At 40.6% G+C, this 25,662-nt stretch overlaps 1 protein-coding gene across 3 annotated transcripts in view; it reads right to left on the bottom strand.

Annotated features, from left to right (window-relative positions):
- MAP3K2 (mitogen-activated protein kinase kinase kinase 2) overlaps positions 1-25,437 on the bottom strand; it is a 97,778-nt gene extending 72,341 nt beyond the window's left edge. For all 3 annotated transcript variants that reach the window (XM_059877694.1, XM_059877692.1, XM_002685232.7), the window contains exon 1: positions 24,945-25,437. The gene's annotated coding sequence lies outside the window, so the exon portion shown is untranslated. The remainder of the gene's footprint in view (positions 1-24,944) is intronic.
- Between the last annotated feature and the right edge of the window lie 225 nt (positions 25,438-25,662).

Raw genomic sequence — 25,662 nt, 5'->3', positions numbered from 1 at the left:
ATTCATACACACCCACCAGAAGATGGCTGAAGTCATCTTTAGGTTTGAGGTATTTGAATGCAACCTCTGCCCAATCACTGCCTGACCACCAAGTTACACAATTACAGGGTAACCCCTAGGAAGTCTGGCTTAAAAGATACAGACAGAAAAACAAACAAAAAATAACTAAACAAATATAATAACAGCCCAACAAGCATGGCCAATGATGTATTCCACAGATTAGGTTAAATTTAAAGTTGGTTTTAAGAAGACACAGATGTATAGAACAATCTTTTGGACTCTGTAGGAGAAGGTGAGGGTGGGATGATTTGAGAGAACAGCATTAAAACATGTATATTCTCATTTGTGTTTACATTCTCTCAATCATACATTTTGGTTAGTAAACAGATCACACAATAAAACATGTATATTACAATATGTGAAACAGAGCGCCAGTCCAGGTTCAATGCATGAGACAGGGTGCTCAAGGCTGGTGCACTGGGATGACCCCGAGGGATGGGATGGGGAGGGAGGTGGTAGGGGGGTTCAGGATGGGGAACACATGTACATCCATGGCTGATTCATGTCAGTGTATGGCAAAAACCACTACAATATTGTAAAGTTATTAGCCTCCAATTAAAATAAATAAATTAAAAAAAAATAAAGTTGTTTTTTTTTTTAAAAGCCCAATCCAAAATTCCTACATTATCTGTCTAGTTTTCAAAAAAAAAAAAAGTAAGGCAAGCAAACAAAGAGTAAAGTGGGACCCACACTTAAGATTTTTTTTAAAAAGCTGTCAGTAGAGACAAACTCTGGGTAGGTCAAGATGTTGGAATTTGTGCTTAGTCGCTCAGTCATGTCCAACTCTTTGCAACCCCATGGACTATCGCCTGCCAGGTTCCTCTGTCCATGGGGATTCTCCAGGCAAAAATACTGAGGTGGGTTGCCATGCCCTCCTCCAGGGGATCTTCCCAACCCAGGGATCAAACCCAGGTCTCCCACACTGCAGGTGGATTCTTTACCATCTGAGCCACCTGAGAAGCCTAAAGACTTCAAAGTAGCTATCATAAATACATTTAAAAGAATTAAAGGAAAATCTGGTGAAAATTATTCCACAAATAGGAAATATCAATAAATAGAAACTATAAAAAAAAAAAGCAAATTCTAGAGTTGAAAAATACCATATCCAAAGCTAAAATATATCAGATGGACTCACTAGTAAATCTGAGATGGCAGAAGAAAAAATTAAACTCCACAAAAAGATCAACAGTAGTCAACAATCTGAAGAACAGAGAGAAAAAAGACTGAAGGAAAATCAACGAAGTCTCAGAAACCTATGAGACACTTAGAAGACCAACACTTAATGTGTGTCCCACAAGGAAAAAAGAAAAATGTAGACAGAAAAAAATATCTGAAGAAAACAATGGCTGAAAAGTAGCCGAATTTCATGAAAAACAGGAATCTAAAGATCCAAGAAGCTCAATAAACCTGAAACACAATAAATATCAAGAGATCTCTACCTAAATCTTTTTAAATACCATTTGAAAAATTAAAAAAAAAAAGAGAGAGAGAACCACACCTAGATACACATCATGGTTAAACTATAGAAAGCCAAAGATAAATAAAATCTTAAAAGCAGAAAAATAACTCATTTTGCTACAGGGAAAAAATACAATTAACTACTGACTTCTAGCATAAATAACTGAGTCAGAAGAAGGTGCAATGAAATGTGCAATGAGAGAAACAAAACAAAAATATCAAGCAAGAATCATATATTCAACAAGACTATCCTTCAAAACAGAAAACGAAATAAATATATTCCTAGATAAACAGAAACTGAGAGAATTCTTTGCAAAAACCGCCTTATAAGAAATACTAAGGGGAGTTCTTCAGACTGAGAAGTGACATTAGAGGAGGAAACTCAAATCCAGCAGACAAACTGAAGAACATTCAAATCAAAAGAATTAAATTTAAGAGTAAGTTCAAAGATTAGTATTTTTCCTCCTCTTGAGCTCCTTAAAAAAATTTGACTGTATACAGCTAGTTCACACATACACACACACATATCATTCCACCCATTAATGGCTAATGGCAGATTACACATTCTTCTCAAGCATCCACGGAACATTAACCCAGGTAGACCTGGGCTATATCCTGAGCCACAAAATAAATTATAACACACTTAAAAGACTTAAAATCATATAAACTATGTTTTCTGATCATAATGGAAGCAATGCAGTAAGTAATAACAGAAAGACTACAGGAAAAATCTCCAAACGTTTGGAAGTGAAACAACATACGTAAAGAATAATCTGCAGCTAAACGAGAAAGTCTCAACAAATTTTTAAGTATACAGAACTAAATAAAAACATAACATGTTACATCATATAAAATGCAGGTAAGGAAGTGATAAGAGGAAGATTTACAGGACCACTCTGTGTTGCCATTACACCCACCTCCCACCATGCAACAGTTGCCCCATCTAATGTCCTTTGGGCTCTTGAAAACATGGAAAGGGGTAAGGTTAAGAATGAACTCTGTGGTGTGGAACTGGAACTGAAGGTATCATCATGAAACCACAGTTTTGAAATATGTAAAGAAACAGATGTACACAAACATACACATTTGTACCCATATGTGTTTTACAGCTTTGGCTATGGAGACCTGGAAGCAGTGACATCCTACTCACAATGAGTACATCTGCTAGATACCAGTTTCTAAATATCAATCTCCACTAAGAGGAATGAGGACTCCTTGAAAATACAGGTTATTTCCATGTAACTGCAAGGTAACCCGAGAACATCTTACTGTACCAGAATATAAGTATACAAAGAATCACGGGACATGTCAAAAGGACACAAAAACCACTCTAAATGGGCTCCCACTGGCCAAATATGGGACAATTTGGGTTTCAAAACAAATAATGATAAACTACAACCCATTGAATGACAACAAAAAAAGGGAACCCACAAGTCTACAGATATACAATTAAAAAATGAATCAGTAAATGGGAGAAGAGAAAGAAGCTTTATCTTTTTTTGACATTCAAGGCATAGGTATTTGAGTGTTAATTAATAAATTATAATTAATGAAGTTATAAAATAATTAGTTGGCAATCATCAATAATAGTAATTCAGCCAAAAAAATCAGTAACTGCTAAAACTAGCAGGTGAAGTGATAAGGAATGAAATACTCAGTCTCAAAATACTTTTCCTCCTAATATTTATTAATTATAAAGGAAAAAAGTATTTTTTAGTGTAGAAATCTGGCTTAAGTGATCAAGATCACCAGTGATGGGCAAATTAAAATCACTTGCACCTGACAGGATGTACTGAGAAGACTATCACATCACTTCTGTAATGTTTCTGCCAAAAATATATAACCTAAGTTGAATTACAGGGGAAGCATAAGACAAACCTTAACTGAGGAATATTTTAAGAGTCAATTATTCTATAAATTTCAAAACTGTCAAGATCATGAACGTCAGGCAAACATGAAAGAACTGTCCCAAGACGGAGAGACAGTCCATGTTCCTGGGCAGGAAGAATCAATACTGTGAAAATGACTACACTGCCAAACACAATCTACAGATTCAGTGCAATCCCTATCAAATTAACAATGGCATTTTTCACAGAGCTAGAACAAAAAATTTCACAATTCATATAGAAACGCAAAAGACCCCGAATAGCCAAAGCAGTCCTGAGAAAGAAGAATGGACCTGGAGGAATCAACCTTCCTGACTTCAGACTATACTACAAGGCCACAGTCATCAAGACAGTATGGTACTGGCACAAAAACAGAAATATAGATCAATGGAACAAAATAAAAAGCCCAGAAATAAACCCATGCACCCATGGGTACCTTATTTTTGACAAAGGAGGCAAGAATTTACAATGGGGCAAAGACAGCCTCTTCAATAAATGCTGCTGGGAAAACTGGAAAGCTACACGTAAAAGAATGAAATTAGAACACTTCCTAAGAACATACACAAAGATAAACTCAAAATGAATTAAAGACCAGAAACTATAAATGTAAGACCAGAAACTATAAAACTCTTAGAGGAAAACATAGGCAGAACATTCGATGACATAAATCAAAGCAAGATCCTCTATGACCGACCTCCGAGACTTAACAGAAATAAAAACAAAAGCAAGCAAGTGGGACCTGATTAAACTTACAAGCTTTTACACAGCAAAGGAAACTATTAGCAAGCTGAAAAGACAACCCTCAGAATGGGAGAAGATAATAGCAAATGAAACAACTGACAAAGGATTAATTTCCAAAATATACAAGCAGCTCATACAACTCAATGCCAGAAAAACAAATAACCCAATCAGAAAGTGGGAAAAAGACTGAAACAGACATTTCTCCAAAGAAGACATACAGATGGCTAGCAAACACATGAAAAGATGCTCAACATCGCTCATTATTAGAGAAATGCAAATCAAAACTACGATGAGATATCACCTCATACCAGTCAGAATGGCCATCACCCAAAAGTCCACAAACAATAAATGCTGGACAGGGAGTGGAGAAAAGGGAATGCTCTTGCACTGTGGGTGGGAGTGTAAACTGATACAGCCATATGGAAGATGGTATGGAGATTCCTTAACAAACTAAAAATAAAACCACCATATGACCCAGCAATCCCACTCCTAGGCATATACCCTGAGGAAACCAAAATTGAAAAAGACACAAATATCCCATTGTTCACTGCAGCACTATTTACAATAGCTAGAACATGGAAGCAACCTAGATGTCCATTGATAGATGAATGGATAAAGAAGTTGTGGTACCTATACACAATGGAATATTACTCAGCCATAAATATAGGAACACCTTTGAGTCAGTTCTGATGAAGTGGATGAACCCAGAACCTATTATATAGAATGAAGTGAGTCAGAAAAAGTAAGATAGATGTCATATTCTAACGCATATATTGGAGAAGGTGATGGCACCCCACTCCAGTACTCTTGCCTGGAAAATCCCATGGACAGAGGAGCCTGGTAGGCTGCAGTCCATGGGGTCACAAAAAGTCGGACATGACTGGGCGACTTCACTTTCACTTTTCACTTTCATGCATTGGAGAAGGAAATGGCAACCCACTCCAGTGTTCTTGCCTGGAGAATCCCAGGGACGGGGGAGCCTGGTGGGCTGCTGTCTATGCGGTCGCACAGAGTCGGACATGACTGAAGCGACTTAGCAGCAGCAACACATATATACGAAATCTAGAAAAATGGTACTGAAGAATTTATCTGCAGGGCAGCAATGGAGAAAAAGACATAAAGAACAGACCAGACTTACGGACATGGGGAGAGGGGAGGAGAGGGTGAGATGTATGGAAAGAGGAACGTGCAAACTTACATTACCATATGTAAAATAGCCAATGGGAATGTGCTAAACGGCTCAGGAAACTCAAACAGGGGCTCTGTATCAATCTAGAGGGGAGGGATGGGGCGGGGGATGGGAGGGAAGTTCAAAAGGGAGGGGATATATGTATACCTATGGCTGATTCATGTTGAGGTTTGACAGAAAACAACAAAATTCTGTAAAGCAATTATCCTTCAATTAAAAATAAATTGGAAAAAAAAACAAAACAAAACATGAAAGAACAGTTCCAGAACGAAAAACACTAAAGAGACACTAAAAACAAAATACGGCCCTAGACTGAATTATTTTGCTAAAATGGACATTACTGAAACCACTGACAAAACCTGAATGGGTTCTGTGGATTAGATGATACCAATTCCATTAATGCTAACTTCATGATTTGATGGTTTCTTTCCAGATATGTGAGAAAATTTCCTTGCTGACAGCAATTACAAACTAAAGTGCTCTGGGGTAATGGGGCCTCATACTGGCAATTTACTCTCAAATGAAAAGAAAAGAAATTCCTCAACTTCTGAAAATTTCTAAAGAAAAAATGTTTAACAAAGTTTGGAAAATAAACATTAGTATTCCTCCCCAGTCTTTACTATCACACACACACACAAAAATTCTCTACTTTTCTAGTTGTTCAAGACAAAAATTTTGGGACAGCCTTAATTCCTCTTATTCCTTATTTCTACATTCACGCCTGGATCAGCAAATCCTGTTAGCTTTTCTTTAAATACACATTTCCACTACTACCACTCCACTCAGAGGCATGATACTATCTCTTGCCTGGGGTTATCTCCAATACCTTCCCATCTAATCAGCCTGTTTTCACTCCAAACCTTCAAAGAGTGATGAAAGTTAAATTTTTTTTTAAGTTGGTGGATAAATAAACTGATATATTTGAGCAGTAGAACACTCAGTGCTGAAAGGAAATGAGCTCTCAAGCCATGAAAAAGACCTTAAAGGAAACTTAAATGCACATTACAAAGTGAAAGAAGCCAATGTGAAAGAGTTATATATTGTATGCCTCCAACCATGCTGCTGCTGCTGAGTCACTTCAGTCATGTCCGACTCTGTGCGACCATAGACGGCAGCCCACCAGGCTCCCCCATCCCTGGGATTCTCCAGGCAAGAATTCTGGAGTGGGTTGCCACTTCCTTCTCTAATGCATGAAAGTGAAAAGTGAAAGTGAAGTCGCCCAGTCATGTCCGACTTGTAGCGACCCCATGGACTGCAGCCTACCAGGCTCCTCTGTCCATGGGATTTTCCAGGCAGGAGTACTGGAGTGGGGTGCCATTGCCTTCTCCACCAACCATACTACATTCTGGATAAGGCAAAACTAAGGAGACAAGCAAAAGGTCTGTGGCTGGCATGGCAGCCAGGGAGGGAGGGATGAGTAAGAGGACCACAGATTTTTGGGGCAGTGAGACTATTTCCCATGATACTGTAAGAATGGTAGATACATGTCATTAAACATTTGTCAGAACTCATACAATAAATAACACAAAAGTGTACCCTAATGTAAACTATGAACTTCAGTTAATAAGAATATATCAATACAGGCTCATGAAAGGTAACAAATGTATCACACTAATGCAAAATGTTAATAATAGGAAAAACTTGGAGCAAGGGAGAGGGTAAATGGGAACTCAACGCTCAATTTTTCTGTAAATCTAAAACTGCTCAAAAAAAAAAAAAAAAAACACCTTAAAATTCCTTCCTTTTCACCTTCGGAAAAGAGGGGAGGGGGAAAAAAATACAATGAGATTCCAAAAGAATGGTCATATGAAGTGTTGGCAAGGATGCTGTGCAATGAAAATGTTCACAGTGCTGGTAAGAACGTCAAATGTCCAATGGTATAACCACTTTATGAAACAGTTTGGCAAAATCTTATGACCCACCCATTCCACTCCTAGATATTTACTCGAGAAAAATGAAAGTGTAAGTCCACACAAACTGTTCACTGTCATTCAGCTGCTAAGCTGTGTCTGATTCTTTGCGACCCCATGGACTGTCCACACAAATACTTGTATACAAATGTTTGTAGCATTACTGTGTGATAGCCCCAAACTGGAGACTCAAATGCCCATTACCAGCTGAACAGCTAGTTTATGATAACAAAAAGCAGATCACTGGTTGCCTAGGGACAATAAAAAGAGGCAAGACAGTGATGGGAGTACAGAAGGGCATGAAGAAGCTCCTGGGGGCGGTGGGTATGGTCACTATCTTGATGAGGTTGTGGTTTCACGTGCATGTACACATATCTGATTTTGCCAAATCACATACCTTAAATGTGTAGTCTGTCGATTATCTCAATCTAGCTACAAATTTTATTCTATAATGCTACTAGCACTGCATCTATGACTACTGACCTTAAGCCAATTTATAAGTTACACGAGTCTCATTACCTTACGGACACCCCTTGCTTTTGATTTACAAAAATATTACACAGAGCAGTAGCCCCTTTATTTGCCAGACTACAAATGAATTCTGACTTTAAAAAATAAAATCTGTCATCATGTGTCAGACACATCCCAATTTCAGGTATTCAAAAATTCTAAAGACAATTTCAAGGGAGTATTTGCCTAGTAACACTGGTCACTTCCAGTTAGGAAGAACTGGGTAGCTGGGGAGGCAGACCTACATTGTTTATCTATTCATAGTTTCTGAACTTTGTACCAGATTATCTACTCAAAACCATATAGAATTCAAATTTAAAGAGAACTGTAGGGACTGCAAGGGGTGTGGGTCTGATCCCTGGTCAGGGAACTAAGATCCCACATGCCACATGGCATAGACAAAAAAAAAGAGTGTGCGCTTTAAAAGTGTTCCTAAAACATTTTAAGTAATTTTATAAAAGTAATAACAAAAAATACATAGCCTCCTAGAATGATTATATAGTTATAATCATCACCAGATCACCATGGAGATTAAACAAGTTAATGTTTGTAAAGTGCCTAGAATGGGCCTAGCATATTGGTAATAATTATGCAAATGTTTGTTAAAAGTAAGTTGATATCTACTGAGTTTTTTTTTTCCTCTTCCTTAGTTCTTAAATCAAATTGAGAATATTGGTTTTTTTTTTTTTAACTTTTTAAAAACTTTTTATTTGTATTGGAGTATAGCCAATTAACAATGCTGTGATAGTTTCAGGCGGACAGCTAAGGGCCTCAGCCATACATATACATGTAGGGGAATTTAAATGTCTACACATCTTAATTATTTTCTACATTTTATTAAATGGATCTTAACGGAGAATGAGGTAACTCTTCAGTCAACACTTGTAAGAAATTTAGGCTTTTGTTCAAACTCTTAAATTACTGCAGGCTGATGAAGAAGTAATTGTCATTCCCTGATACTTCTATCAGGTACCAGAGAGAAAAAAATATCATTAGTTTACCAAAAATACCTCTCAAAATTCATTGATAATAATGATAATGATGGCTCTCAGTGCCCAATTCCTCATCTATAAAATGGGAACAGTAACTGTACCTATTTTATGTAAATATTTTAAGGCATAAATGAAATATTACTTATTAAGCACTTTGAAAAATAAAGCACAGTGAACACTCAAAAAATAGTAAGAGCTAAGTTTACTTATAATAAGTTCAGCTTTGGAACTCAAGACAGTCTTATTTGCAATCCACTCTGACATGCTACATTATACTGCCTCTCATTTGCTCAACCAACACTTAGCCCATGCCTAATGTGTACCAATATGCTCCACCGGCTAATCTCCTGGATTCAAAAAAATAACAAAATACCAAGTTCTAAAATATTAATGTCTCTTTAAAATTCTAAAATCTACCCAAACCTTAAAAAGTACGCAAACAAGTATACCCTATACTGGTAGAGTAAAATGATGGCCAGGGTTATAGTCAAAATAGGATTATGTTCAGCATACTCATTTTGCTGGCAGCAGTCAAACACTTTCTATTGCTTGTCATATGAAACAAAGCTGCCAAGAAATATGAAATACAGCACTTCTCAGTCAGAACTCTTGAAGTCAGTATATATTGCCAGGAACCTCAAACTCTAACATAAAACCCTACAGCCAGGTTTCCCTGGTGGCTCTGTGGTGAAGAATCGCCTGACAGTACCAGAGACAAGGGTTCGATCCCTGATCTGGGAGAATTTCACACACTGTGGAGCAACTAAGACTGTGCTCTGAGCCCAGGAGCCACAGCTACTGAAGCCCACATGCCCTAGAGCATGTTGTTACGCAACAAAAGCAACTGCAACTGAGCTCGCACACCGAAACTAGAACGTACACCCCTCACCACAACTAGAGTAAAGCCCTTGCAGCAAAAGACTCAACAAAACCAAAAACAAACAAACCAAAACACAAAACCCAAGGCTACCCAGTTTTCATCAAATCAATTCCCAAAGTCCCTTTCAAGTTTTGTAGAAAGGTTATGTGTACCAAGGCTTCCCTGGTGGCTCAGACGGTAAAGCATCTGCCCGCAGTGCGGGAGACCCGAGTTTGATCCCTGGATTGGGAAGATCCCCTGGAGAAGGAAACGGCAACCCACTTTATTCCATGGACTGAGAAGCCTGACAGGCTACAGTCCATGGGGGCGCAAAGAGTTGGACATGACTGAGAGACTAAACTGAACTGAGCCACCTGGGTGAAAATTGAAAGTCACTCAGTTGTGTTCACCTCTTTGTGACCTCATGGACTCTCCATGGAACTCTCCAGACCAGAATACTGAAGTGGGTAGTCATTCCCTTCTCCAGGGGATCTTCCCAACCCAGCAATCAAACCCAGGTCTCCTGCATTGCAGGTGGATTCTTTACCAGCTGAGCCACCTAGGAAGCCCTAACAAATTATGAGGCAAGGTATGTCTGTCTCCCTCCCACATTAGAATGGAGCTCTATAATTATAGAAACAATGACCGATTCATTTATCTTCAGTGCTAACACACAGAAGAAAGTCAAACATTTTACTAATAATTGTGCCCACCAACAATTAAAACTCAACAACAAATTTATTAAAGGCTTATTTCACTGATTCCTAAGACATTCCTAAGATTTTCAATAAGCGTTAAATGAATTTAAAAATTAAAGAAGAAAAAATAAAAACCAATGTGAATATTTCCATTAAAAAGTCAATTATATACTCTAACAACACAATAAAAAATTATTATTAATAAAACATCCAGGGACTTCCCTGGTGGTCCAGTAGTTAAGAATCTGCCTTGCCATGCAAGGGATGTGGGTTCAATCCCTGGTTGGGGAACTAAGATGCCACATGCTGTGGAGCAACTAAGCCCGTGCACTTTGGAGCCCACATGATGCAACTAAAACTTGATGCAGTCAAATAAATAAGTATATACTAAAAAAAAAAAAAAAAAAATTCTGAATCAAAAATAAATAAAACAAAAATACTCAAAAAAAAACCCATATCCATACAGTCTTTTAGATCTGCTTATACAGTAGAAAACAGGATGGAATAATACCTTCAAAATGCTGAGGGAAAAATAACTGCCAGTCTAGACTTTCATTCACAACTAAAATAGCTTCAAGAACACGAGCTAAAGATTTCCAACAAAAACTGTAATTTGTCACCAAGAGACCCTTAGTCTAGGAACTTCAACAGGATATAATTCATGGCCACTCTAGCCTTCGAGATGGCCCATACTCCATGTAGAGTGTGTTTTTCTATAAATAAAATACTCTTCTTACCTATCACTCCGTCTCTCATTGACTGCTTTCTGTGACGAGACATCAAGAATCTGAGCTTCATTAAGGCAAAACCTGGTGTGTAATCTCAGTTAAAAGACATAGGTCTTGGAACTCTGCTCAACTATGTGGCAGCCTGGATGGGAGGGGATGTGGGGGGAAATGGACACATGTATATGAATGACTAAGTCTCTTCACTGTTCACCTGAAACTACCACAACATTGTTTGCTAGTCAGTTATATCCCAATACAAAATAAAAAGTTTAAAAACAAACAAACAAAAGACCGTGGGTTTTGGACTTCCCTGGTGGTCCAGTGGTTCAGAATTCACTAGCCAGTGCAGGGTATGGGTTCCATCCCTGTGCTATGCTTAGTCTCTCAGTCATGTCCAACTCTGCAATCCCATGGACTCTGGCCCAGCAGGCTCCTCTGTCCATGGGGATTCTCCAGGCAAGAATACTGAAGTGGGTTGCCATGCCCTCCTTGGCTTTGATCCCTGGTCCCAGGCTCAATAGTTTTGGCACATGGACTTGGTTACTCTTGAGGCACATGGAATTTTCCCAGGTTCGGTCCCTGGTCCAGGAAAATTCCACATGCCTCAGAGTAACTTAAGTCCATGTGCCATAACTCCTGAGCCTGCATGCCACAACTACTAAAGCCCTTGCACTGAGAGCCTGTGCTCCTCAAGAAGAGAAGCCACTGCAGTGAGAAGCCTGGGCACCACAACTAGAGGGAAGCCCCCACTCACCACTAGAGAAAACCAGGCAACAAAGCCCCCTGGGCAACCGAATACAATCAATAAATATTTTTAAGAAGGCCAAGATAAAGGATATACTTCATGAAGAAGGAAAGCGATTCCAGTAGAACAAAAGCTAGCAAGAAATTGATGAAAAGGTGAAGAAAAGAAACTTAACTTGCATATTGATTGTATTAAAATAAAACGCTTCATTCGAAGAACTTGAAAATAACAAGGTAGATTATACTGAACTGACCAATTAATCAATTAATATACTGAATTAAGTGATTCACTCTAGTGGCCTTCTTTTGGAAGCTTATCCCTTCTACAAACACAACCTCCAACCACCCATTTGATTACTAAATGTCACCAAATTAGCTCAGTGTGGTCCCTCACCAAAACAGATGGTCCAGAGGTGCGCAACTGGCCCAAATAGGAGTAAACATGGACAATCTTTATAAACTACAAGTATAAAAGTTGCTTCAGTCATGTCTGACTCTTTGCAACCCCATGGACTGTAGCCCATCAGTTCAGTTCAGTCGCTCAGTCACTTCCAATTCTTTGCAACCCCATGGACTGCACCACGCCAGGCCTCGCTGTCCATCACCAACTCCCAGACTTTACTGAAACTCATGTCCATCGAGTTGGTGATGCCATCCAACCATCTCAACCTCTGTTGTCCCCTTCTCTTCCCACCTTCAATCTTTCCCAGCATCAGGGTCTTTTCAAATGAGTCAGCTCTTCACATCAGGTGGCCAAAGGATTGGAGTTTCAGCTTCAACATCAGTCCTTCCAATGAACACCCAGGACTGATCTCCTGCAGGATGGACTGGCTGGATCTCCTTGCAGTCCAAGGGACTCTCAAGAGTCTTCTCCAACACCACAGTACAAAAGCATCAATTCTTCGGTGCTCAGCTTTCTTTCTAGTCCAACTCTTACATCCATACATGACCACTGGAAAAACCATAGCATTGACTAGACGGACCTTTGTTGGCAAAGTAATGTCTCTGCTTTTTAATACGCTGTCTAGGTTGATCATAGCTTTTCTTCCAAGGAGTAAGCGTAAGTAATTTTAAAATTTTCATGGCTGCAAGTCACCATCTGCAGTGATTGTGGAGCCCCCAAAATAAAGTCGGCCACTGTTTCCACATCTATTTGCCATGAAGTGATGGGACTGGATGCCATGATCTTAGTTTTCTGAATGTTGAGCTTTAAGTCAACTTTTTCACTCTCCTCTTTCACTTTCATCAAGAGGCTCTTTAGTTCTTCTTCACTTTCTGCCATAAGGCTGGTGTCATCTGCATATCTGAGGTTACTGACATTTCTCCCGGCAATCTTGATTCCACCTTGTGCTTCTTCCAGCCCAGCACTTCTCAAGATGTACTCTGCATACAAGTTAAATAAGCAGGGTGACAATATACAGCCTTGACGTACTCCTTTTTCTATTTGGAACCAGTCTGTTGTTCCATGTCCAGTTCTAACGGCTGCTTCCTGATCTGCATACAGATTTCTCAAGAGGCAGGTCAGGCGGTCTGGTTATTCCCATCTCTTTAAGAATTTTCCACAGTTTGTTGTGATCCACACAGTCAAAGACTTTGGCATAGTCAATAAAGCAGAAATAGATGTTTTTTCGGAACTCTTGCTTTTTCAACGATCCAGCAGATATTGGCAATTTGACCTCTGGTTCCTCTGCTTTTTCTAAAAACAGCTTGAACATCTGGAAGTTCACGGTTCATGTATTGCTGAAGCCTGGCTTGGAGAATTTTGAGCATTACTTTACTAGCATGTGAGATGAGTGCAACTGTGCGGTAGTTTGAGCATTCTTTGGCATTGCCTTTCTTTGGGATTGGAATGAAAACTGACCTTTTCCAGTCCTGTGGCCACTGCTGAGTTTTCCAAATTTGCTGGCGTATTGAGTGCAGCACTTTCACAGCATCATCTTTGAGGATTTGAAATAGCTCAACTGGAATTCCATCACCTTCACTAGCTTTGTTCCTAGTGATGCTTCCTAAGGCCCACTTGACTTCACACTCCAGGATGTCTGGCTCTAGTGAGTAATCACACCATCATGATTATGTGGGTCGTGAAGATCTTTTTTGTATAGTTCTTCTGTTTGTTACCTCTTCATAATATCTTCTGCTTCTGTTAGGTCCATACTATTTCTGTCCTTTATCGAGCCCATCTTTGCATGAAATGTTCCCTTGGTATCTCTAATTTTGTTGAAGAGATCTCTAGTCTTTCCCATTCTGTTGTTTTCCTCTATTTCTTTGCACTGATCACTGAGAAAGGCTTTCTTATCTCTCCTTGCTATTCTTTGGATATATCTTTCCATATCTATATATCTATTCTTTGGGTATATCTTTCCTTTTCTCCTTTGCTTTTCATTTCTCTTCTTTTCAAAGCTATTTGTAAGGCCTCCTCAGGCAGCCATTTTGCCTTTTTGCATTTCTTTTTCTTGGGGATGGTCTTGATCCCTGTCTCCTGTACAATGTCACGAACCTCCATCCACAGTTCATCAGGCACTCTGTCTATCAGATCTAGTCCCTTAAATCTATTTCTCACTTTCACTGTACAATCGTAAGGGATTTGATTTAGGTTATACCTGAATGGTCTAGTGGTTTTCCCTACTTTCTTCAACTTAAGTCTGAACTTGGCAATGAGGAGTTCATGATCTGAGCCACACGGTCAGCTCCCAGTCTTGTTTTTGCTGACTATATAGAGCTTCTCCACCTTTGGCTGCAAAGAATATAATCAATCGGTGTTGATTTTGGTGTTGACCATCTGGTGATGTCCATGTGCAGAGTCTTCTCTTGTGTTCTTTGAAGAGGGTGTTTGCTCCATGGAATTCTCCAGGCAAGAATACTGGAGTGGGTTGCCATTTCCTTCTCCAGGGGATCTTTCCAACCCAGGGATCAAACCCAGCTCTCCTGTTTTATCTTCTTTTAGTTTTGTTTTCTTTTGGTCTTTACTCTACTGGGGTCTTTGGGAACTGTGAGTATGTCTAACAGCATCTACCACACCTCATCATTTTAGCTTAGGCTAGATTTGAAAAGCCAAAATAGTAAAACATTTAAGGAGCCCTGAGACTCACGAATAAATTAGAGCTGCTGTTTCTTTTAAGCTTTGCTTTTTTCTTCTTTATTATTTATTTTTTAAAAATGTAATCTCTCCTTTTATCAACCTTCATCATTTCATACTGTAAGCAAGTGGAATCACTAAAGGTAAATGACCTTATGAATCTACTGAGTGTGAAGAGAAAACGCCATGGTATAGATTATGGATGAGGAGGGAGACACCTAAGTCTAGGGGTTTACAGTTGGTAAAAACTCAGGCTTTGTTGTACAGTAAGTATCATTATGTGCTACACAATTACTGGGTACTGGTTGTTTGCAGTGATACAAGCATAAGCAATCCTTCAAAATCAAAATCAAGAAACTACAAACAGGCTATCAAAAGCACAGAGTAGGAGCCAGTAGGTACCAACTCGTCTTATGAAGTGCTACATGCCATGATGATGCCTCCTCCTATTTCTGCTATCTGAAATGTGTCCTCCTTTCCTTCTTGTCTAAACAAGGACCCAGTTTCAGCCTTCTCTACTCCCTTCATCTGTCCATCTTTCTAAATGATAAAGAAGTGAAAAATAACCTCTGAGGACTGACAGTGTACTAGGAATTTTACACTACCACTTTTAATCTTAACTACACCCTGGAGAAGGAAATGGCAACCTACTCCAGTATTCCTGCCTGGAAACTCCCATGGACAGAGGAGCCTAGCGGGCTATAGTCCACAGGGTCACAAAGAGTCGGGACTTAAATGGACAATGGAGCATGAGCGTGCCAGGACGACAGCATTCGTCGTTTCTCCACTCATCATGGCAGGGTCATTTGTCTCATAGGATATTATCTGATTTAACACCTTCCCAACCTTGCTCTAGGCTGGCATGTGTCCTCCGCAGCTTGATTATTGCATTTTCAATTACAGGAACTATGTCTTCTACTTCATTCTTATCTCCATTCATCTTCTCTACTTCTCCCCTCTCTTTCAAAATACACCCTTCCTATTTCTCAATCCATCCTCTTTACTACCACAATTACTACTACTAATAAAAGCTATTATTTACGTTATTTTACACTGTGCTGACAGTCTGCTAAATACAAAACATTTTATTTAATGCTCACAATAATCCCTCCTGTAGGTATTATCTTCCCATCTTACAGAGGAAGAAAAAAGCTTGGAGATTTTAAAGCACTTGCTCTCTCACAGAAGATGTAACGTCACTGTGGACTGCCACAGCGATCACAGCCCTCACTGTGATTTCCCACCCACCCTCCACTCTCACCCTCTGTGACAGTTTGTACCATTTCAACTTTTAAGTTCAAACTACATTTCCAGAATCCTTTTCCCACCAGGTTCCTGGTTAGAAATGGTCAAAGACAGAAGTTACTCTCTGAAGATTATGGTTAGATGGATGTAGAGCTGACAGAGTATTTCACTGTGTCTCTGCTCTCCACTGTATTGCATGTAGCTCTTTCTTACTGTCAACCCTGCCAACCAAACTGCAACCTCAGGCCCACCATCAAAAGCCTGACTGAAGACCACAGAAGAGGTAGCTATGTAGAGACAACAGCGTTCTATACTTTCCACCAGCTCTACTGTGTGGGCCCACACTTCAGTAGCTGGGCATAACTAACTTCTCAAATTCCCCTGCAAACTCTGACTTGCCCACTGCACCACTGCTTCAGGAAGGCTGATTAGTGATTTCTCTGATCTGCCAATTCCCTCTTACAGACTTTGGTTTCCAAGCTTCTCCCACAACTCCGTAAGGTCTTCTATCTTTCATAAATTCCTTAATTCCATGATACCACAGCAGTTCGTTCTTCCTCTGTGACTGAACCCTAACTCATGCAACTACTCAAGCCCCCCCTCCACCTACTGATCAAGATCTCTGCAACTTTCCCTTTAGAGACCTTCCTGCATAACCAAATTTAAGCCACTTAGTCTTTTATAATCTCCAATCAAGCCTTCTTTTATCAGTTCTGAGCTGCCAATCTTTGAAAACAGGATGAAGCGCCCTCATTCTATGAAGCCATATCATCCAAACTTGATCCTCCCATTTGCAAAAGAGCAAGATTTATATGAGAGAAAAAACTAGAGTGGGTATCAGATTAACGAAAGTGTTAGTCGCTCAGTCGTGTCCAACTCTTTGTGACCCCACAGACTGCAGGGATTGAACCCAGGTCTCCAGCACTGCAGGTGGTTTAACATCTGAGCATAAGGGAAGCTCTAGTTTAACAAATGCCAATACCAATTTATTACCTAAAAACAAAATAAGCTAACAACACTTAATGTACTTCTATGCTTTGGTTAGAGATGCGAAGATGGAAGAAATGAAGAATAAAGAAGCAGAAAGATTCTGAGAAAAAATTTGCTGGGACTTCCCTGTGGTCCAATGGTTAAGACTCCACATTCCCAATGCAAGGGGCACAGGTTCAGTTCCTTGTTAGGGAACTAAGATCCCACACAGCCTCGCAAAAATAAATATATATATTAAATTTTTTTTTGCCGATGTATGGTTTGCCCCAAATGATTTTTTTCCATTGGGAAGTAAGAATTTTTTTTTAATGTAATCATTTGGGGTTTATCCAGTACACCCATAAAATTATTTTAAAATTTCTAGCGGGCATAGACTGCAGGTAAAATTTTTCCAATACTTCTTTTTTTTTTCTTTTCCAAAAAGATCTTCCCTCACTTTTGGCTAAAGTATTTCAAAAAATGTATTTCACTAGTCTTGGGTGCCCATTCACGAGAATAATTTAGTTCTTTTCTAGAATTCAATGGTTATTATCCTGGATTTTCATCACTAAAATATCATCAGGTGATTCTGATTTTAATCGTATCAGTCCTGAAGTTATTCATCTACTCTTTCAACAAGTATTTACTGCGAACCTACTATAGATTATCACAGTTCAACACAAGCTACCTGGCTATAAAACATCTTTAAGTAAAAGATGTCATTCTGACAAATTAATCACATTTAAACAGAGCTATTTATCTTCCAAATGCTGCCCTGTAACAAATCTTCCCTGGACAGTTGTCATCTTAACAATCTCCCAAGCAAGAAAACTTGAATCTCTCTTGACTCTATTATTTCCTATGATGCTGTGGATCTCACAGAATCATAGATTAGATAGGTCCTTAAGAAATCAACTAGGCGGGGTGGGGGGCGATTCCCTGGTGGCTCAGTGTTTAAGAATCCACCTGGTGATGCAAGGGACGTCAATTCAATACCTGGCTGGGGAAGATCGTGTGCTGCAGAGCGACTAAGCCTGTGCACACAACTACTGAGCCTGAGTTGGAGCCCGGGAGCTGCAACTACCGAGCCCACGAACCTCGAGGCTGTGCTCCACAACAAGAGTAACCACTGCAAGCAGCAGCCCAGGCACTGCAAGAAAAAGTAGTCCCCATGCAGCAAAAAAGACCCACCATAGCCAAAAAATAAATAAATCTTTTTAAAAAAAGAAATCAACTAGAGCAACTTTTTCAAATTCAGAAATGTTGAACTAGGGACTTCCTTCGTGGTCCAGTGGTTAAGAATCCACTTTGCAATGCAGGGGGTGCAGAGCGGATTCCTAGTTTGGGGGCTAAGATCCCACATGGTGTGGAGCAACTAAGCCAAAGCACAACAAGTACTGAGCCCATGGACCACAACTTAAGAGTCCGTGTGCTACAAAGAAAGATCTCACATGACACAGCGAAGACCTGCACATACCTGCTATGTGCTAAGATAATGTTTTTTAAAAAATTACTGAAGTCACTTTGTCACAGTCAACTTCTAATTAATGGCAGATTTAAGACTGAAATCAGGCTTTCCATCTTCTATCAGTGTTCAACAAACAGTATGAAATACAGTTTGCAGTCTGTGTATTCACTTCAGGAACATTCTAGGCAAGAAACTCTTCAGGTACATCCCTGAGTAAACCTTCTAACCTTAAGGCAGTATGCAACAGTCCATAACTATGGGACAAAACTTTGAGATGCTGATTAATACACATTACATGATCTCAGAACACAAAATTAATCTACTCTTTCTCAAATCATGGGGAAAGATTTATAATGAAGGTATATGGTGGTTTGGGGGTGAAGTCAACTGAATGCAGTCAGGTACTGCTAACAGACTGGATGGTTAATGATACACCATCTCTCAAAGTAAATCTTTATCAACATCAAGGCTGAGCTAGCTACCTTCTACTTGTTTCATTTCCTTGTAATATCTAAACAAACAAGAAAGTTTGTAAATGTTCTTTGACATACTGTTTTTATATATTATGTCATATCATATAATAACTATTACTAATTTTACAAAGCAGTCAACAGGTCTAAAAATGCCTAAACTGATTTTAAAATGCATTAAAGCATCATATAAATCATGATATTAATCTCTCCGCAAAATTTAGTTGGAGAACATTGGTCTCATTCCTTTCATATTAAAACAAAAGAACAAAGTATTTTGAGTTAAAGCTCCATAAATATCATTAAAATGTAGCTAAGTCAGTCAAATTTAGGGTAATGACAAACTTATCAAACAATAATGATGATAATGAAACATCTTCAAGTCACAAATCTAAAATACAATATGAGTTGGGAGCATATAACTATTACTAAATAGCACAGAAAGAATTGAAATTTTATTTCGGCTTAGACTGCAGAACTGTTCTCTGAAAAGACTTTCAGAAATAATAAGTATTATCTCACATTCTCCCACTGATTCCTATTAATAATTTTCAGAAACTTTTATACTACCTTGCCTCTGTGGTAGAGCTTTCCACAAATGCTTGATTTTCTCTGAGGGTACAGAAACATTTTATTGAACTTCCCCACCCTGTTCCACTAATGTAGCTGCCATCTTTTAAGAATCTGAGAACACTGAAGGAGGCCTCTTGTCAATTACCTATCCATGTAATAAACGTTTGGCAACAGGTATTGTGCTAGGCGTTGGGGCACCACAATCAACACAGCACTGCCTCTGTGCTTGAAGAGCTAATTTCTCCGCGGAGGACACAGAGACAACCGCGGGTGCCGTGCAGTCAGAGGGTGGAAGAGGCGAGGGTGGCAGAGGCGAACACAGGGCGCTCAATGGGAAGCCTGCCTGAGGCAGTGGCGCTGAGCAGGCACAATCTGGGAATTATTGAAAGAATGCTGATAAAATTGTATCTTAAACTACTCTTTTAATTTGTCACTATTAATTTATTAAAGTCCATACTAAATGACTAACTGTATAAATGGGGGGAAATTACCCTAGAAAAAACTTCCAAAGTTTATAAACTACAGAATGCTTTTTAAATTTATAGCACTATGAATCTCAAGCATAACATTCTTGAGCACTTACAAGAAAGGTGGTGGGCTAGTTATGGGAAGAACACCAAAGAAGAATCTATTCCTATCCTCCTGACATGTTTACGAACATGTTTACTAACAATCACTATGACATGAGAATACAGAGTGAAGTTAAAAAGTTTATAATCCTTGAACTTCATAGAACAGTTGAATTAGGCCTAGGGTTTAGACCTTCTGATTCTCAATCCAGTTCTCCTTTGCATGACACCAGAAAACAGTTTTCTCAAAATATTCTTTAGTAAAGTAGCTCTCCTTTTATATTTCAGCTATTCCTGAGCAACAAATATTGGCTAAGACTTAAAAGAAACATATTATTTGAGGGAATTCCCTGATAGCCCAGTGATAGGGACTCCTCGACTTTACTGCCAAGAACTGAGGTTCAGTGATGACTAATATCTCACGAGCCACACAAGCCTCACAGTACAGCCAAAACACACACACACACACACACACACACACACACACACACACACTCCTTGAGAGAGTACAGGAAAAGACAGGAACTGAATTGTCCTCTGTTCTCTCAAGTCAGGTCTCTTTTTATTCATAACTGGCGATAACCTTGAATTCATTATTAAAAATACTTAAAAATCCCCCAAATCAAAACCTGATTAATACAGCTGCAAAATCAGAACCTGATTAATACAGCTACACAGAATATTTTTACAATTCCTGCGGTTCTGTTGCTGTCTACAGACCAACAAAAGATTGTTAGCATTGAAATTCAGAAGTCAGCTTGCCAACAGATGCAGCAATCAATATTACTATCTACTGAAAACTTAAAGATTACTGGAGAACACATGCCAGTTGCAGTGGGGAAAATATACCTCACCTAAAGAGGAGAGCTGAAGCTGAAACTCCAGTACTTTGGCCAGCTGATGCAAAGAACTGACTCGCTAGAAAAGACCCTGATGCTGGGAAAGACCGAAGGCAGGAGAAGGGGATGACAGAGGATGAGATGGTTGGATGGCATCATCAACTCGATGGATAGGAGTTTGAGTAAACTCCAGGAGTTCGTGATGGACAGAGAAGCTTGGCATGCTGCAGTCCACGGGGTCAAAAAGAGTCGGACACGACTGAACTGACTGAAAGAGGAGAGTGAAAGAGCGGGTTTAAAACTCAACATTCAAAAAACTAAGATCATGGTATCTGGTCCCATCACTTCATAGCAAACAGATGGGAAAAAAGTGGAAACGGAGGCAGATTTTATTTTCCTGGGCTCCAAAATCACTGCAGAGGGTGACTGCAGCCACAAAATTAAGAGATGCTTGCTCCTTGGAAGGAAAGCTATGACAAACCTAGACAACATATTAAAAAGCAGAGACATCACTTTGCTGACAAAGGTCCATCTAGTCAAGGCTGTGGTCTTTCCCGTAATCATGTAGGGATGTGAGAGTTGAACCATAAAGAAGGCTCAGCGCCTAAGAACTGATGCTTTCAAACTTTGGTTCTGCAGAGGACTCTTGAGAGTCCCTTGGACAGCAAGGAGATCAAACCAGTAAATCCTAAAGGAAATCAGCCCTGAATATTCATTGAAAGGACTGATGCTGAAGCTGAAACTCCAATACTTTAGCCACCTAATGGGAAGAGCTGACTCACTGGAAAAGACCCTGATGCTGGGAAAGACTGAGGGCAGCAGGAGAAGGGGGTAACAGAGGATGAGATGGTTGGATGGCATCACTGACTCAACGGACGTGAGTTTGAGCAAACTTAGGGAGATAGTGAAAGACAGGGAAGCCTGGAGTGTTGCAGTCCATGGAGTCGCAAAAACATGACTTAGCAACTGAACAACAACAACCCCCATAACCAAGTGATCAAACTCAGGATCACAAATAGGACTTAACAATATATGACCCCAATGGGGAGCAATATAAAGTACACAGAAACATTCAGTAGTTATTCTTGCCCAAAATATTTAACCTGAAACTAATGATTCTTTAAATCTAGCTTACAGTTAGCTAACGCAGGAGGCAAAGAGGAACATGCTAAATGACACCATGGGGGGCGGGGGGGGGAATCAGACAAATCCAGAATGTGACTGGTTTTATAAGATAACTGGCTTGATCTCTTTTATTAAAAAAAAATCCATTTTATAAAATAGAGAGATGATGGGACTTCCAAGGCATCCAGTGGTTAAAACTGTGCTTCCACAGCAGGGGCCATAGGTTCAATCCCTGGTTGGGAAACTAAGATCCCACATACTGTGTGGCATGGCCAAAAGATAAAAAAATAAATAAAATGGAGAGGTGATATTGTTTTAGACTGGAAGAGATCAAAGAGACTTCCAAATGTAGTGAATAAACCTTGATAGGATCCTGGTTTGGTGGGAGTAAGTATAAAAAGCCAAAAAAGATCTTTCCAGCACAAATGGGGAGATTTAAACATGGATGGATACTAGATTACATTAAGAAATTAACAATAAGAAACTATTAATCAGAAACTTAACAATAATATTTTGGCTGTGTAAGAAAATGTCCTTATCTTTGAAAATGCAATTTGGCATATTTAGGGGTAAAGTGTCATAGTGTCCACAGTTTAGTTTTCAAATAGTATAGCTAAAAATTCTTCCCACGTGGCTCAGTAGTAAAGAAGCTGCCTGCCAATGCGAGAGACACACAGGAGATAGTGATTCAATCCCTGGGTTGGGAAGATCCCCTGAAGGAGGAAATGGCAATCAATTTCAATATTCTTGCCTGGAAAATCCCATGGACAGAGCCCAGCGGACTACAGTCCATGGGGTGACAAAGACTGGGACCTGACTGAGTGACTGAGCACACAGGTACGCATGGCCAAAAATAATGTACACATTATGGCAAGATGCCAATAAGTCAATCTATAGGATTACTATATGGGTGTTTGATATTACCAAATTCCTGTGTACTTAAAACTGTTTCATAATAAAAAGCTGGGGCTGGGTTGGGGGGCAGGTGGGAGGGAGCTTAGCTCCAATTCTACAAGGAAAAATAAAATCAATCTGATACTAAAGCTGTGGGACTTGTCTAGAACCAAACACAATTCCATTTTAATACAGCATCTATTAAATATAGTTTACCCCTGTGGTAGCAATAAGGTAAACAAGGGAAGAAAGTTCCAATTAAAACACTTAAAAGACTGAGCCTACAATTAATCATAAAATTATTTGCAATAAATCTTTAATAGTTATTTCTTTCAAGAGAGATTCATGGAGAGCATGACTAGATAACCATTCTATAATGATACTACATTCAACAAGACTCAACATATGTTTATATTTTAAGCAAACAACAAATTAATCTGTGAACCATCCACTTCTTAACTCTATAATTCAACTTTTTCTCTACAGACATTACAAAGACATTCAACTACAAATTTTCTTAAACCTGATAATACATTTAAAAAATTATAAAATACTACAATTTGGGGCATCAATAGATTTCTTAAACATTTACAACTAAACATGAAACTTAAGTTACTCAAGAGAATTTTATCAACACTTTCTTCTGCAAAGAGAAATGTAAAGGCTCTAACTTTAATCATAATCCAAGAAACAGAGTATAGGTCAATGCTAAAAGGAGAATTTCAGTTAGTTTTATAAATACTCATTAGTTTTCTACATAAATACGAAAGAAAACAATCACATCATTAAAAGATAACTTTGTACAACTCTACACATTAAATTCTGGCACTCCACTCAGAGCTATTGCACAAGTTAATGCACAAATTACTAAGCATGTTGTCATTGCCACATAATCCAGAGACAAATTTTGCAATAAGGAAATCTCAAGCAAATAACCCAACTGTGAGTTCCCTGTATGCATCAAGAATAAATTGCACAAATTGTAACTTTTCAAGAAATACGGAGTTTAACTAAATCCATTTCTTCTTTTTGATAAGAGGGGAAATATTTTCTGTTCGGTCAGTTCCACCGCAAAAAAAGAAAAAGGTAAAGGTGCCTGGAGTCACCTTTTAAAAGTAATTTTTTGGGGGAAAGAATCAAGAAAATCATTTGGCTAGGCTGCAGGCAAAACACACTGAACAACCTACAATACGGGCATGTAAGCTCGATCTACTTTTGTAAATATTTAGATTTTACTCCCAAGAAAAAACTTTTCATGTTTTCTCATTTTCCTCACATATTTATTTTCGCAACATCTGAACTAGAGAAATACACTTCTACAGAAAGGGCATCATATTCGAACCAAGGCTTTCCCAGATTACCAAGCTGCGTGACCTTGGGCAAGTTCCTCAATCTGAGCCTCGATGTTTTCAACCGTAAAATGAAGACAGTATCACCTCACTGGGCTTCGAAGGTGAGGTGAGCGATGCACGGTAAGTACCGGGGGCGTAACAAGTGCTCGCTAAACGGTCCATAAAGAGAAAAGGGCATCAACCCTAACACTAGTGCACGACGATACAGCGGGGCAAAGACAAGCACTTTCTCGCTTCCTGCATGTAACATTTCTGCGTCTCCCAAGGACCAGGCGCAATCTTCCTTCCAAAACCCGGCGGAGTACGCGTCTTGACAGCTCCACCGCCCAGCGGTCTACTTCGCTCGGACCTGGACTTCGGGACTGGATGCAAGGGACCCAAGGTCCGCCCACCCCAAGCGAGGCAACAACCTAGCGAAATCTCCGCCCCAGGGGCTGCGCCCAGGCCGGTAACGGCCCCCTCCTCACGTCCGGCCCCCTCCCCGCTCCCCCACCCCTACCGCCACACATTTGTGCGGGCGCGCGCGCGCGCGCTCACACACACACAGACACACACACACACACACACAGACACACACACACGCACTTACCCGCCGCTCCGCGGGGACGTAGGGAGCCGCAGACCCACCCCTCCGCACCCGCGCGGCCTGTCACCGCGCCCCCCGGTCGAGGGAGGCTGCGGGCCCCCGGGGACCGGAGGGGCGCACGAGGAGTCGGGCGCGGGCCGGGGGCCAGGCCCGGCCTTCCTTCACATGGAGCCTGCGCCGGGCGCAGCGTGGACCGTGGCGGCCGGCCGGGGCCTCTCGGCGCCCCTCGTTCCTTCTCGCCGCCGCGGCCCCGAGGCCCGCGGGAAGCTGGGCAGAAAAGGAGGAAGCCGCGGGCCGGGTGCCGCCGAGGCTGGAGAAGGGGCGGGAGCGACGACTCCGCGGCTGGGAGCGCCGGGCCTCCCGGTAGTCGTCGTCGTCGCCGCTGCCGCTGCGGGCCGCAGGACCCCCGAACACCGCACCCAGCGACCGCACCACCCTCGTCGGGAGCCGCTGCTGAGGGCAGCCCGGCCGCCACTACACACGGACCCGTGACGTCGGGCGTAGCGCGGTGCACGTCACGGCCGGCTCTCTCGTGCGCACGCAGCCCTCCGCCTGTCGGGAGCGGAACCCGCCGGGGGCGCGCGCTCACCCAGAGCGCCGCGCGGGGGCCGAGGGGGAGCGAGTCCGCGCCTGCGCAGTGGCTGGCTGCGCCCACGCACGCCCGGTTGCACACGCCGGCTCAGTAGTGCGGAGATTCCTGGCCTGCCAGGGCTGTTGCGCC

Source organism: Bos taurus, chromosome 2 (assembly GCF_002263795.3).
Source record: "Bos taurus isolate L1 Dominette 01449 registration number 42190680 breed Hereford chromosome 2, ARS-UCD2.0, whole genome shotgun sequence".
NCBI lineage: Eukaryota > Metazoa > Chordata > Mammalia > Artiodactyla > Bovidae > Bos > Bos taurus.
Note: the sequence above shows the minus strand (reverse complement) of the source record. Positions and strands in the feature narration are given on the sequence as shown.